Below are 16,586 nucleotides of genomic sequence, written 5' to 3' on the forward strand. Positions count from 1 at the left end.
AACCTAAGTCTCCCCTCCCTCAACTTAAAACCATTTCCCCTTGTCCTGCAGCTATCAACCCTTTCAAAGAGTTGATTCCCCTCCTGTTTGTAGGCTACCTTTAGGTACTGAAAGGCTGCAATGAGGTCACCCCGCAGCCTTCTTTTCTCCAGGCTGAACAAGTCCAGCTCCCTCAGCCTGTCTTTGTAGGGGGAGGTGCTCCAGGTCCCTGATCATCTTTGTGGCTCTCCTCTGGACCCTCTCCAACAGCTCCCTGTCTTTCTTGTACTGGGGGCTCCAGACCTGGACACAGTACTCCAGATGGGGCCTCACAAGAGCAGAGTAGAGGGGGACAATCACCTCCCTGTCCCTGCTGGCCACCCTTCTTCTGATGGAGCCCATTTGCCTTCCAAGCCACAAGGGCACACTGCTGGCTCATGTTCAGTTTTTGGTCTATCAAGACCCCCAGGTCCCTCTCCACAGGGCTGCTCACAAGGATCACTCCTTCCAGTCTGTACAGATGCCTGGGATTCCTCCGGCCCAAGTGCAAAACTCTGCACTTTGCCGTGTTGAACCTCATCAGGTTCACCCAGGCCCACCTTTTTAGCTTCTTGAGGCTAGGTAGCTCTAACTTAATCATCTCCAGTGTTACACTCAGGTAAAACATTTGCTAAGCTTAGGCACTGAAATGCTGCATCTTGCTGCAGTTGACTACTGCCTGTTATATTAAGAGAGCCAGATGTGGTAGGAGTTTGCCAAGCCTGTGTTATGTCCAATAGATGTCTCTCCTCCCTGCAACATTTCTGTTTACTTCCAGAACCACACATTCCCAGAGGTTTTTTTGTATGAGAATGTGCTGCAATGTAAACTTGTCATAACTATGAAACTATCGTGAAAAAGCAACACGGGCAATATTTCTGCATTGATCTAAAGTAAAATCCTAAAGAATGTCTCAAGCAAGGAACAAATAGTTACCATGACATTTAAACAGTTTACTCATGAAACAAACAGAGTTCAGTAATAGCCCTATTACATTTTTTTCAGTCTAGCTAAAAATTTTAATTGCGTTCTGTGGTGAAAAGTAGTACATGCACATGCTCAGTAAAGAGCTTAGCAGTAGTTTTCTCTTCTGTTTTCTGTTTGCCGCATGGTAAAGAAAAGACCTTAATTTTAACCTCATTGGGAAATCTTTGACAAATAGAAGCATTTTGAGTTTGAGGACAATGTGTTGCTTCCATATGTTATTTTCTGGGCATTACCTATGTCCCTCAAGGTCTTTGCAGTTCTACTTCCCGCAGTGAGATGTGGTGAGAAACCTTCTATCCAGATCAGATGGTCACAATTTCAGCATGTAGCTTATTGTCATGAGGAAATATGACAATGTCACAACAAAATAACCATTCAGTACAGTAAGTGACATAACCATTCTATCTAGATCCTGAAGATAACTCTCTTTGCCTGAACTTTGTTGTGGGACCTGAGATGGGGATACCTGCATAGTCACAGCAGAGGCAATGCTTTTAAACATTAGGAGGGTGAGGTACATGGTATCACAGGTCATCTGCATGCTACTTCCTTCACTTTGCTTGTGAAGGACCTCATGGCTCTGCAATTTTTGCCACCTCAGTATGCTTCAAGCTCCTAAGGATGCTCAGCAGCAGGAAGGGTCTAATTCTCAGTGGGGCTGAGAAGCCCCAGTGGCAGCACCTCAGAAATCCTCTGCCCGCAAATACACCCTCTCTGACACAGTGTCTGACTTCTCACACTCAAAATTCTTCATTCTCTGATTTTTAGTTATCTATGTCAAAATCTTTCTCTACCCAAACAAAGCTGTTAGCAGATTTGGCTGGGTTTAGTCCTTGCTTTATTTTTAATCATGGACTCCTTGTTTCACAGACAAGCCTTATGTGAATTCACTTTTTTTTCCCAGGTTTTTTATATTTCTCCAGCATTTCCATTAAGTTTTAGTTTCCAGATTAATTTCATTCACAACAGGCAAGAGGGCTACTTCTTCTCTAGGCAAATAATTTCCTACAAACATTTTGGAAGTCAGTGCCTGATACGTAGAAAAAAAAAACACCTTTTTTTTATTTTTTTTTCACTGAGAAAAAGCCATTTTCTCAGACTTGGATAGCTAATCATGACCAGTCTATCTGCATCAAAACTGTCATTTTTTATCTGGGATGCACAAAGGTTGCAGGAATCGGGACTTCTTCAGTTCTAGCTATGTGAGTTTCACAGAATCACAGAATGGCCAGGGTTGGAAGGGACTTCAAGGATCATGAATCTCCAACCCCCCTGCCACATGCAGGGCCACCAACCTCCCCATTTAATACTAGACCAGGCTGCTCTGGGCCTCCCGCTGTGAGGGAAGATAACTTTGGTGGGAAAATTCATTCTGCAAAGCTTCCAAATGTACACATCTTGTGCTATCTTACAACTAGAAAAAGAGAGAACCAAGCAAAAATGCATTTTGGGGAACTAACACTGGGATGTGCTAAGTAGTAATAAAGGGCCGGTGTCTCCGGATCAGTTTGGTGTGCTTAATGGAATGGGATCATGGGAGCCACTGAGGGCTTTGGAGAATTGGATCAGGTACAATGGACGTGAGTCTGCAGAAAACAAGACATCACTGGTTCCACCATTCCCAGAACAGCATGTTCAGGTTTTCAGATAAAGATTTGATGGCTGTGTTCAGGAGTTGAATTACAAAGATGAGGAAATGGAGCATGGAAGGAAATGAGATGGACAGCTCATTTTATCTCTGAAGGCCTAGGTGTCTGGAGGTCTGCCAGAACACACAAAACCTCTTGTACATTCAAGCTACAAGAAGGCTGAGAATAAGATGTAGCTGCTGATTGTTACAAATGTCGTGTCTAATCATCTAAAAAAGCCATTAGAATAGCAACTGGAAGGATTATGTCTGGAGGAAGACTTCATTGCCTGGATCCTAGAGATTGGTCAGGGAACATCCCCTTCCACGGCATGTGATGCTGTGTGAATACTGAGCAGTGGCTCAGGTTCTGTCGAAGCATTCGGTTCAGTTCATCACTTTGCAGAAAGAGCACAAATGAGTGCTGGCTGAAGAGGCTGAACATTTCCTCCCAAGATAGAAATCACTGCTTTATCCTTCTCACTAATACATTTTTCTGTTCCTCTACTGTAATCATTAACAAATAAAAATCAATGGGATTGAACTTGAAATTCCCCTCTTCCATTTTCAACACACTGGTGTACCTGCAAGGTAAGCCCACCTTATACCCCCAAAATTACTTCTATTTAACACTGGGAGTAGAATACAATAACTCATGTGATAAGAACAATCATCTCTTTGGTCAATAACTGATTTTTATTTAGCTTGCCTTTGAGAATTTTGGCTGGGGTTTGGACAGTATTCTATGTAGATAAAAGTGATTTTAAGTAAACTAAGAAAAAAGATGCCCATAGTTTCCAGTTCAGTTTCTAGATGCAGAACTATATTTTACCAACTGAAAAAAACGTTCATCAACTTGAAAGTAATTTCCTACATTATTACACTGAAGATATTTTCCAAAAAGGAAATGACAGACAGACACTCTTTTTTTTTTTTCTCTTCCTTCTCTTTTTTTTTCTTCTTTGTTACTGCTTAGCAGATCTTAGTGTTAGTTCCCCAAAACGCAGTTTTGCTTGGTTCTCTCTTTCTCGAGTTGTATGACAGCACAAGATGTGTACATTTAGAAGCTTTGCAAAATGAATTTTCCCGCCAAATTTTCCCTCACAGCAGTTTGTGCTACTGTTTGGGTACTCATGTAGGTAGAATTGGGAAGATCCTGATCCCTGCAACCTTGTTCTCTGTGCATCCCAGACAAAAAGTGACACCATCATGATGCAGGTAATGCTCAAAATAAACTTTAAGCATATAAGTGACAACAAAAAAAAAGGGGGGGGAAATCCCAAAATTTGATGTCAGATTGTGCTGTTATGAGACCAATAAAAGTCTTTTGTCTTCAAATATTCTATCGCTTTTCATAAAAAAATCTGTCCTCAAAATGGGGAATTTTCATTACAGACTACTGACTTTCACAATGACACACATAGAGGGGTTCTCCTTCACGCAGTCAAAGTACAACTCAAATGTCCATTCCTTAGAAGAAAAGAGGAGATGGAAACAGTGTCTCCTCATTTGTGGGATTTTACAGTGTGAGTTGTAACTCTTCATTTTGCTTTTCTATGCTATGAATTGAGCGTAGCTGTTCAAGTAACAGTGCATAAACTTTTCAGGCCAAGCTCATGTCAGTACCAATCCAGCAAATCAGCAGCCCTGCACTGAGAATATCTAACAGCTGTCAAACAGCTGCAACAGGGCAGAGAGGAGAGAGATGTCCAGTTAACTGAACAGCTTCCACCTGTAGCATTGCACACAGTGCCCCTGGGCCCATGCGATAGGGAAGCAGCAGCTGACAGAGACGCTGGGTGAGGAGCTGGTTGACTTCTCAGATGCAAATACTCATCCTTATTTTTGAGATAGCACGTTAGTGCAAGCCACCATGACTTGTTTTGACATGACCATTGCAATAATAAAGGGTTCAAGGGCCTTGGCTGGTGCAGAGTGGTAGGGCTTCTGAAAAGCCCGTTTCCAACATTGTGATTCTATGATTCTAAGGGCATTTGGGTGACATATTCAGGTAGACAAATATGCCAAATAATTATTAGTAGAGACAAAGAATTCTCTTTTCTCTTATTTTAGGGTTCTTTTCTCCCAGACAGTGTTTTCTCTTACTTTATTGTGAATGTTGCCCATTTATGGCCACCTTCTTGAAACTGGCTTGGGCTGGGTTGTCACTTTTCTTTCAGATTTACTAACATAGATAATTCACCTTGTCAGCTTTCAAACACAGGCTTACAAACAACAAAACCTGAAGTAAAAGGATGCCTGTGTCTGCAAAACAAAGAAATAAATATGTATTTGGTTTCTTCTAGTAAAGATCTGGGAAATTACTTTGAAAGAAAGTGGTTTTGATTGCTGAGCCAAACTGGGAAATGACCGCTTTATAATTGCATGGGCAAACCTACATTAGCTGCCCTATGTCCATGCACTCTGCCAATGTCTCCAATTACATGACTGCACAGCTGTCACATCTCTGTCACATTCTGCATTTGAAATGAGTGCACAGGGAGTGGGCTTAAGATAAATACAAATAATATTCTTATCTTTCATAGTTCAGAACTTTTGGATACATCTCACTGCTACCCATATGATGTTTTCTAATGTATTTTCAGCCCCACATTGAGATACATAGATATCACAGTTTGCTGCGATTAGGTTTTCCCTTCATATTGTTCTATTTCTCATATCTTCAGACCTTCCACTCTGACTTTTTTCCTGGAAATTGATTCCTCTCTAGACATTGTTTCCCTACTGGTTTCCTGGAATATGTTTCACAAGAAGGGCTTGTCACTTCTGCACTTTGTGGAGATGTTTATCTTAGAGGCTTAATGTAGTTAACACCCATTAACAGGCACCACAGAGCATGATGTTGCAATTAAAAATCCACCCACTGAATTTAACTTTCATTTTACTAGTTTGCAATGAAAAACAGGAAATTGGCTCAGTAGTGATAGTTCTGTGACTGGCATTAAGTTTCTGTCTAGCCTGGTTTTCCCACTGTCACTTGTTGGAGTGTAGCTCTTTAGTCTTCCCTTTCAGCTTCTTGGGAAATATGTTGCAAGACTGGAGTTTTGTCTGACCTGAATAGAATTTTCTTCTGAAAAAATTTAAGACTCAGAAAATGTGCAAGGCTGCTAACAGGATTTGACATGGCAGCATCTAGCCCTATCCTGTGCCATTAGGATTCTGACAGTGGAAACATTTTTGTCATCAGGCCACAGCTAATTCATCATCCAGGCTCAGTTCTGACAGCCACAGTTTCATTCCTAGAGAACATCTCCTCCGCTTGCTGCTGAGTGAAGGCCTGGAGTGCTCTTAGAGAACACTTTCATCCCTCCAGCCACAGTGCACCACTGACAGGAGAAGGCTCAATCCCTGCAGGTGCTCTGAAGTAAATGGAGAACAGAGGCAGAAGGGTCATCTCCCTGACCGTATAGAAAGGGAGGCTGGAGACCAGAATCAGGGTCACACCCCAGTGGTACCAAAAGGACTGCCAGAGATATGCTCTCCAATTGCTCTTAGATCTTTCTGACAAAAGGATGCTCTTTCCACCAGGAACATGCAGGTAGCACTGGACAAAGGAGACAGGGTGGAAGAAAGGCAGTGTGTCTGACCTCCTTTTGCACATTAAGAGCAGTGAATCATAAAATGACTAAAAGCTTGTCTGACACAAAAATGCGTGAAGCCAAAAGTCTTCCCAGTAGCCTCTTTCAGTTCTGAATCTCTCCATCTTATATAGCTCCCATTTACTGATGAATCCCATCAAGCTCTCTAGGTGTTACGGGCTCTCTAGATGTTATGCAGGGTGTCCAGCTCTTACAGCTCTTTCCATTAAGTGTAGATTGCTAAGAGGAATGCTGCTGATTGGTGTTAGGATAGCTTCTGTGAAATACCTTGCTTCTAATTGAAAGCAAATTCATGTTTTCCTGTGACCAAGAGTGACCACTTTCCAACTAGTGTGGAGTACACAGAAAACACAACCTTGCACATAGAATCATAGAATGGCTTGGGTTGGAAAGGACCTCAAGGATCGTCAAGCTCCAACCCTCCACTGCAGGCAGGGCTGCCAACCTCCATATCTAGTACTAGATCAGTATTATTAGACTAGTATTACTAGTACTACTAGACCACATCTGCCCTTTTTATTCCAGTTGCTTACACATGCACGTCTCTTTGTTTACCTCACCTGCAAACCTTACTGTTGTGATGTTGCTCACTTGCTGCTCGAGCTGTTTATAAAGAACAGAAGATCATTTGAAAATAATGTGTTCACTAAAAACAAAGTGGTGCTTCTGCTTTCACTTCCCACATTCTGACACAAGGCTGAGATAGCCCAGATAGAATGGCAGATGAAGGTTATGCTGTATGACCCTGCACAGTTTTGTGAAATATCACCAGAATTCAAGATAAAGTGGCAATGAAGGAGCTGATGGGTCAGACAAAGGTAGCTGTAATTTATTACATAACCTTCTTGCTGCACGCAACCCACAGCTTACCCAGACCCAGCATGGGCTTCAGGCAGAAAGTGATATCATATCTCAGAGGGGAACAGCAGGGAATCACTTCTAGGTTGCCTTCTTAGTGGTGGAAATCAGCAACAATCACTACTGTGAAGACAGACTGGCTGGCCCTCCTATGATTTCTGACCTATGACTTGTCTTCGTTTTTTCCCTCCAGCCTGCAATTTCACAGAAGCATAACATGTACATATTTCCATTTTTGGACACGATGAGTACAATCGATGTTGTACATGGCAAAACTGTTTGCTGATGGAACATACAGCAAACTCCTGTTGCTCAAGGTGCTGTTGAAACACAAGCACAAAATAGTAGCCTTTACCCAAAGAGGATGAAATAGAAGACTGAGACTGTGTGTGGGTGCATCTGCCCTTTGCACAATGAGGTGACATAAGGACCCAATGAGACCCTGCATGTCAGTGTAAAAGTGGATGGCCATAAACACATACTGGGTATTTCCTCTGTCTAAGCTGACACATCTACATCCATGTTGGTAATCTATACTTTCTCTATTGTCCAGAAAAAAAAGCAAGGCATGTCTCCTGAGATAGGAACATATGGCGAGTCAGAGGGTTTCTGCATCCAGAACTGGCTCTTTCTCCCCACTAACTGCAAAGGGGCTTAAGCCACAGGCTTAGATGTTGAATATTTCATATAACACCAGACATTTGCTGTTCTTGAATATACACGTTTGGTACAACACAGAGGGTAGCATGCTCATTTCAATCCAAGAGGAATACTGGAGTCAGCCTATCTTTCAGATGAAGAAATAAAGTGTGAGGGAATGATGATTTCATTCTGCTCCTCACTGTAGTAAAAAGCTTCTTTTAGTTCCTAATAAACACATTCTCCTTGTGCAGCCCTTAGGAAAAAAACACAACCATTTTCCTTCCAACCATACTGCTGGGTCTAACTACCTGTGCCTCCTGGGACCTTCCTCATGAGTGGAGAGGGCTAAGGTAAGATGATGAGTGCATGGCATGAGGTTCCCATCCTTTGGGAGAGCCTGTACATACCATTTCATCTGGTCTTGAGACTGTGCTGTTGCATTACAAAGGCCACATTCATAGGTAAGTCCCATGCTGGGCTTGAAGGTAAGGCAGTGCACATCAGGTAGCCTGGCAGAAGGCGTGAAAACACCCACTTCAGCAGATGGGTGTAGCATCCAATGCTCAGCTCTCCTGAGCTCATTTCTGCCAATCCTCTGGGGCTCTGTGGGTTCCCTGTGTTCTTCAGAACAAGGTCATAGTTGACTAGCATCAACTCCTGTTGCAGCTCACTTGGATGAGATGGGCTGTGCTCCCTTGGTCACTGAAGCAAGCTGTCTCATCTGTACCCTTTATTACCTTTTGTTCCTGGATCCCACCTGAGAGCAATCCCAGCTGGGAACCCCTGGAGAATGATGCAGCAGCTGCAAGCAGGTGGTGACCCACTCAACCCTGACCTCTGTTTTCAGTGACAGCTGTAAGAAATGTTTCTCTCTGAGCAATGTGTTTGTGTCAAGGGTAATCCCCAAGGGTGGCAGTGGCTGCCTTAGCCTCCCATCATGCTGCTGAGTTGTCCCTTGCTTTGCCCAGGGGCATGATGTGTGGACCAGGTAACCATTGGTTTCATGCTTCCAGTTTGACCAAGCAGAAGGCAAAAAGGATTGAGAATAGAGGCAGATCTCCAGTTGCAGCTGTGTGCCAGGAAGAGTCTTCCCTGAAGGCTGCCTAACAGGGGTGTCAATGAGGGGACTTTCCAGCCCACCGTGCATTCAAAAAGCAAGTGCTGGTGACATTTATTCACACCCACCTCCTGAGAAAAACTGGCTGGCTCTGAAGCATTATACTTTTTGTTTGCCTGTTGGGAGGCTGAAAAAGTAGGAAAGCGGTCTGCTTCCTCATGCTGAACTAAATAAGGAAGCAGGGAAAAATAAGACCTTTCGATTTCACCAGGTTAAACCACTTTTAGGTTTCTAAAAATCTAAGCCAGAGTATAAAAAGTTAAGAGTTTACACAATCATAGCACATCATAGAGTTTGGCACCTTTGTCTCTCCCTTTAACCCTACATAGTTTGAAAATACAGTGTTACAAAATGGAGAAGATAACCTGCCAACAGCGGCCATGGCAGCAAATTTGCTGAGTAATGTGACTGAAAGGCACATCAGAGAAATTTTCTATGTAACACTGGCTCATGTGACTGGAAGCATCATTTGATCCACAGCAGCTGGTTGGCATCTTGCCTCAGTACCTACTGGCATGTTGTGCAAGCGTGAAAGTTTGCTACAACTCAACTGGCTTCTTTTAAATGAGCTCTTCAGTTCGTCACCAGTAAAATGTCTCAGCCTGACTTGCGCTACTCCTTTGAAAGCAACTTTGTGACTTTTGCTGCTTGAGAAACTTGTTGAATTTCTGCTCATCCCCATGACCAGAATTCTTCATTTGTTTGTTCATATTAGACATCACATGTCATCCTCTCTGCAGCCAAAGTTCCATTGGAGCAGGGTTTAGCAGGTTTGTTCCAGCAAGGACCAGACTTGCTTGCACGGTGTTGGGGCTTCAAAAAATGGCAGCCAAAGATCAACTTCACTGCAAAATATAATAGGGAATGTAAGGTATCATCACCTGAGAACCTGCCAGCAGCTCTCAGCATTGAGGAAAGTATTGGGGAGTGTAGTCTGGAAGGTGAGCTAGCAGAGTACTTAGTCAGTAATTACGAATGACGATTTTTGAAAATGCTAGAGGTGGTTTTTTTTTTCAGATTATCTTGAAACTCTGAGAAATTACTATTGCCAGATTCATGTTTCAGCAAATAGCATCGGGCCAGCCCAAACTGAAGCAAACTGTCTTGTATCCCTGTTAACATGACCCCTAGCTGACTTCAAATTACTTTTTTCCTATTTTTTCACTTGGATGGTGTCACTGTCACAAATTACTTAAAGACTGCTAAAGGCCCTAATACATGTGAGAAATTCTGAAGACCTGTATCTATCAGTCTAAATGCAAAAAACCCTTTTCTTTTCTGGGACTTACTGTTTACATTTATGTGACCTGCATTTCTGATACACTGAGCATGGTTTCCATTGATCAATCCATGTCTATGGAAGACTTTCTTCTTTCCTGCCATGTTCCTGAGGCACCCAGTACCAGGAGAAACTAGGTGTGTTTTCAAAGAAGAAAGCCTGTATTTTGGGGAGGTTGGCTTAATTGCCATCTGAGCATTGTTACCTTTGTCTGCCATAAGAAATCCTTGCACAAAGTAGTTAAATATACAAACATCTATATATGTAGATTGGCCGCGTTTTTGTCTAGCCGTGATTCCATGATTTTTACTTGGAAGAAAAATACAGACACTCAGGGCAGATTTGTGTACTGCATGTATAATTCACACCCGTAACTGTTCTGAGCCCCACAGAGCCCATTTAAGTGGACTATTCTGGCCTTTCTCCGTGCCAAAGTGTTCATGGAGCTAACCTGTGTTCAAACTACCTGAAGGCTTCTGCAGTGTGGGCTGATTCTGAGAGTTTGTTGTTCTCTGCACAGTCAAGCACAATCCCATTACATTATACTTAAGCCTAAAAACTGCTTAACAATGGGGAAGACCAAAAGTCTGGATGGCAGAAGCATGCAAGAGGAATGCATACCTTGTGAATGAGCTTAGCATTTGTTTTAGCTCTGGAGGTCTTAGGAGCTTTCTTCTACTTCCTGATTTTAGAAACAATTTGGGGAACATCCTTTCTTGTGCTATTCTGGAACTTCTGCTTGTAGTTGCAATTGAAACTAAGATTTCAGAACGCGTGTGGTGGTGGGAAGTCCCTGCAGGTGACCACAGCTAACTTCCATATCCAAATATTCGCCAGCTAATGGAAGGCTTGAACACAGGTGATTTTTTAACTTAAGCCATGTCACAAATGTACTTACAAAATGTAGGATTGTGTGACATAGAAGATCATGTCAGGCTAGTGAGCCACCTAATGCAGTGTTGTGGCCTAACCCAACAGGTGGCTCAGCACCACACAGTTGTTCACTGACTTTCCCCCTTCCCAGTGGAATGGGGAAGAGAACTGGGGAGGAAAAAAAGTAAATATATATATGTATAGAACTCAAGGGTTGAGATAACACTATTTTCTAAAAGAATGAGAAGGAAAAAGGTAATAGTTAGGACTATGTGATAGTTCTGATGTCAAGTGGTATGGAATATCCCTTTGTGCAGTTCAAGTCAGCTATCCTAATTCTGTTCCCTCCCAGCTCCTTGGCCCCTTAATTGCAAATGACCTTCGTCTATACAACACTGCTTAATAGCAGCTGTAAACATCAGTGTGTTATCAACATTGTTTTTCTCCTAGAACCAAATCATAGCATCATCCCAGACACTCTGGAGAGAACAATTCCATCCCAACTGAAACTAAGATGCCTAGATTTCTACCTCTAATGGCAATTAATGTTACTTGCTTCAAAAATAACTGCAATTCTCATGTATTTATAAAGAAACCATATCTTTCAAGCCTCCTGTACATTAATATGGTTTATTCTTGACAAAGAAAGTATAGGAGAAGGCTGGTTTAGGTTCTTATTTCATTGGAAACTGCTTGCCTAAAAAAAGAAAGGGCCGTAATACTGGTAAGCACTTCGGTCTTACAGTACATCAGCTTCTGTCCCTGTGGAAAAAATAGAACAGTGTTCAAAGGATAGTTTTGGTAGGGACCATGCGTACTTTTTGAGTCATCTAACTAGAAGAGTGAGTTAAGGTGTCCGGCTATCACTCTAGTGCCTTCACTTAACATCACTAAGGCAAACAATGCTTGAGTGGGCCTATTGTCAAAATTCTGATTTTAATTACTGCTTTTTTTTTATGTAGGCTCTCTAAAATTCAGCTTCTTATGTATCTCCTGCACTAAGGCATAAGAAAATGCTTCCATTAAAGGCACAGCCTATCTTCTTCAAGTTCCAGCTGAGCTCCCATTCACTTTCCTCTGTCAACCAAGAAGAGGCCAGGAAAAGCAAAGACAAAATTTACAACTGCCAATTCTTCTACCAGGGAAAAAAAGCAAAAGAAACACCCCAAAGAACTGGAAAAGACTGTCACTCCTCAAAAAATGCTGAAACTCATATCTCAATATTGCAAAAGTGACATTGCAAATCAATTTTAAGAATTCTGGCTGCAGGGGAATTTCTGAGGGGATGTCTTTCTAATACAATAACTGATACTTCTTTAATTACCCCAAACAATGGAAATGAAAAACTACATCTCAGCAGACTCTAAGAAGTCAGAGAGGATTACAATTAGACCTTTCTGCTCTTTTTCAGTCAGCTCTCTCTGACAGATCACTTCTCAGCAGAAATGAATAGTATTGATGAGAAACACAAGATGCATTTAGTCCATTAGTAGGGCAAATAGTTTCAACTGAGGCTGAATCAGGGGCTGTAGCCTCTGTTATTTCCTAGACCTTCAGACTGATAAATTAAGTTCCCCATGAGTAATTTGAGAAGTGCAGGGTGATGAAGAAGCAGCAACTTGTCTGAATGTAGGAGGAGAGCAAAAAGCCAAAGAGCTGTGGTGGGCTGGCTGACCTGTGAGGCTGGGTGTCTGCACGCCTGAAGCGAAAGGCCTTCCAGGAGTGACTGCTTATAATCATCTCACCCTAAAAGAGGTCCAAAACAAAGTGGGAAAATGAAGATCTCCCATAATGCACAAGAAAGGGAACTGGGATTACCAGTCCAGGTGAGGATGTCCCTGCAGTAACACTGGACCTTCTCTGAGATGAGCCCTACACTGAAAGTCAGTGCTGGTGCTTCCATTCCCTCTTCTTAGACAGCAGAGTCCCTTTCTCCAGTGCTACCAGAGAAACAAGCATGGCTTGTGGTCCCAGGGAAGCCTGGTTTGTGGTGCATTTACGTGTGGCAGTTACCTGGACAGGATGCAGAAGGAGGATGTGATCATTTTTACTAGATGTTTGAGCCATGTGGAGTTTAGAAACATGCCTACATGCCTACAGTTGCAGAGAAAAAAAAATCCCCCAGATACTAGAGGACCTCACACTTCCTAACCCATCCTGCGTCTGCTAAGGTTCAGAAAACCTTTCCTTTTATTGCTGCAAAAGAGCTGTCCTGGTCCGCTAAACAAATACTTTGCTGAAAGTCCCTAACCAGATCTATTTATACACCAGATTACAATGAATCCAGCTGGCACCTGGTCTGAGTGGCAGCATTTTCTGAGTGTTGACAGTGTATTAGATTCTTGAGGCACTTTCTGATAAAGGGTTTAAAGAGTGTCGCTTCCCTCCGCATGCCTAGCATCCTTCATTTTCCTCCATTTGCAAAGGTTACAGGAAAAAAAAAATAATAAAATAAAATAAAACTTAGAGCCAGGACTCTGAATGAGCACTTTACCCTGCAGTCTTCAGAGGAACATTTATGGTCTGTAAAGCATATGAAATCTGCTTAACAGTTGGACCTCTCTTTATTGTGCTGCATCTCTTGCAGGACTGTGTTTGCAGCCCCCCTCAGACAAAGCCTGTCCAGGGAAATTCCCTCTCAGCTTTAAGAATCTTCCTGAATGATTACACTTAAAAGTTTCTCAAAGTGAGCAGAGTGCTCTCCCACATCCATTTGTTTGGAAAGACCTGCTCACAGGGTGTCATCTAGACTGAAGACTGGGTTATGGGGGTCTGAATGGAGAAGTCCCAATAAAAAAGTGCAGCAGGAAGAGAAGAGCTACATGTGACTGAATGCAGTATCCAGGAGCTGTGGCTGTAAGGGATCACTCTCCTAGAAGGAACACTTGTCTTTTGCATATAAAATGAGAAGTGTCAGATGGCTGATTTGAAAGCCAGAGACAAATGCTGGATGAACAATCACTCAACTGTTTTGCTGACAAAAGGTTGCTGTGTCAGTATGTCAAATATAGAGACCAGATTGGGGTCTGAGGGTGGGCATGCTTGACTGATGCTGATGTTTTCGATCTAGCTGTTACTATGATTATTATAAACCTTACTTATTATAGCACAGTGCCTGGGGCTCAGCCAAACCAGGGCACCAAATGGAGGTCAGATCTCAGCGTGGGCAGGTGATAGTCTCAACACATCAGGTGCCTGGGGTCTGTATGCAGAGGAGGTTACAATTTTGTGTGACTGGTAATCCTATTGAAACAAATATTCTACCACTGCTTTTCTGGAAGATATCTCCACAGCCCAGCCAAGACAGCCTAGGGATGTATGTGGCAGTAGGCCTTCTGAAGCTGTGATCCACGTGGAGTGGGGACGGGGCACTCATGTGCCCATTTGCTTGGTCTGGGTTCCCAAGCATCACAGCCACGGTGCAGTTGTGGCTGCATTGCTGTACTGCTCCCACAACCTGCTTCACACTGGGCCCCAGCCAGGCCAAAGGAACACAAGGGATGAGGAGAAATAAATATATGTGATTATTCTCTTTACAAAACTGTTTTGAAAATGACTTTTGCATCGTGAAAAATTTAGCCAAATAAAAAATCCTTTCACTGAAAACACTAAGGTTTTCTCAGATGAAAAACAGCTATTTGAAACATGAATCAACTTCTTGCACTCCTTCCATTTTCAGCAAGAAAATCCCCAGCAGACTCCTCCCTTCTCCCCCTCCACCAAAAAAAAAAGAGATTCTGAGAGCTGCTTTAAGAAATCAAAGAAATCAAAACTTTTCAAGTTTATACCTCAAGCCCATGCCCAAAAGACCTGTTTGTTTTTCTTGGTTTATGTCAGTAAATGTGGAGTGGCAGATTCATGCTGCTCACCTGTGGTTTGCACAGCACAGCTCCAAACAGAGCCAGATTTTTGCTTTCGATTTGGCTCTCAATTCATGACATTGAACTTTGAGAAATCCCCGCAGACAAAGGCAGGCCGCAGTACTACAATTAGTCAAGTGCAGGATTTTCCCAGCGTCTGTTTATAACTGACTGGAGAGTTTCTTGTGTTTCTTGTTATATTTTTAAAAACATTTAAGGTAGGGGGTTTTAGGGATTATTTTTGGAGATAAAAATAGAGAAGAAGTAAGAGAAAATGTTCTGTATTTGACTTGATCTTTATGAGACACCATCAGTGTGTACATCTGCCTGCATGGAAGTTGGGTTACCTGTGCTAACCCAGAATTGGTGGGAGCTCACCACTGCGCTTCTGGAAGGCAGAGATCCAGGGCTTTGCTGGGGCCAACTTAACCACTGCAGAAAAGAGCAGCACATCACTGGCAGTAGTTAAATACTGCTATTCGCCCAAGAAAGTGAGGAGTTTTCCCTTAAGAGATCTCTAGATGTTCTTGGTTGCTTTCAGATGCTTATTCTTCTCCAATCTTGCAATTAGCCCTAATTTTTGCAACGTAGAAATGAAAGTGACATGATAGTCATGGTTGGAGTGATGAGAACAAGAAAGAGTGAGAGCTGGCTTTGGCCTTGAAGGATTATGCAAACAGCACTGGAGAAGTCAATGGAAATTGTGCTCAAGGAAGGGATGTAAGATGAGAGAATATCAGGCTGAAGAGAGATGTTTCTCTCTTTTCCTTTGGAAAATCGGTAACTCAGAAACATAGGTTCATCCATAAAGCCAGGAAAGAGTCCATCAGACAACTAGTCCACTCTAGAATTTAGCTAGTGAGTCTCACAGTGAGCCCAGCAGTGCATGTCTGCCTAAAACACTTTTGCTCGTGGTTCACACAAACTCCTCCAAGAGGCCCTTCCTTCCTACTTGGAGATCTCAGCAGAGAACCCACCACTTACCTTCACCATCTTTTCCCTGTGGTTCAAGCTTTCAACAATGCCTGATACCTGTGTGGTTATTTCCACATTTTACTTTTCCCACTTCAGAAAGCTACCACATCTCCTAATACCTCTCTGCACTAAATTCAAGAGGTCCTTGAGCCAGCTGTTTCCTCCTCGTGAATAAATTCACACACATACCCTGAGTCATCTCCTACCCTTCCCTGTAGCATCCTGGGCTGATATCACTCATATTCTGCCTACAGAGCTTTTTAAATCCCAGCAGAAGTTTTCTATGGGATCTTTCAGTGGTTTTGTCAAGTTTCCAAGCTCTTTAGAAAAACAAAGGCACTCAACTATTCAGTTTTTCAGACACAGTGCTTCAAACACTTTTGTGAGATAAAATTAGTTTTCATTCTTCTGCTAATTGCTTTTTATACACCCAAAGGTCACATCAGGATTCTGCCATTACAGGACAGTGCAATAATTCAGCTTCTGTGTCATGGCTCATAAATCCCTTTTGCACACGCACCTGTGGGACAGGTTCACACTGCTGGGGAGAAAGCTTTTTTGAGGGCAGCACCAGCAAGAGCCCTGAGTTTGCTAGGGAGCAGTAAGTAATAAAAACAGCTGGTATTTGAGGGCTGCCCATCCACTGTTCAGAAAGAAACAGACAAATGAATTTGGACAAAACTCATTCTCCTACCCAGAAGTGGACAACTCCTTTGTGCTCCATTTTGGT

The sequence above is a fragment of the Lagopus muta genome, chromosome 2 (genome assembly GCF_023343835.1).
Source record: "Lagopus muta isolate bLagMut1 chromosome 2, bLagMut1 primary, whole genome shotgun sequence".
Lineage (NCBI taxonomy): Eukaryota > Metazoa > Chordata > Aves > Galliformes > Phasianidae > Lagopus > Lagopus muta.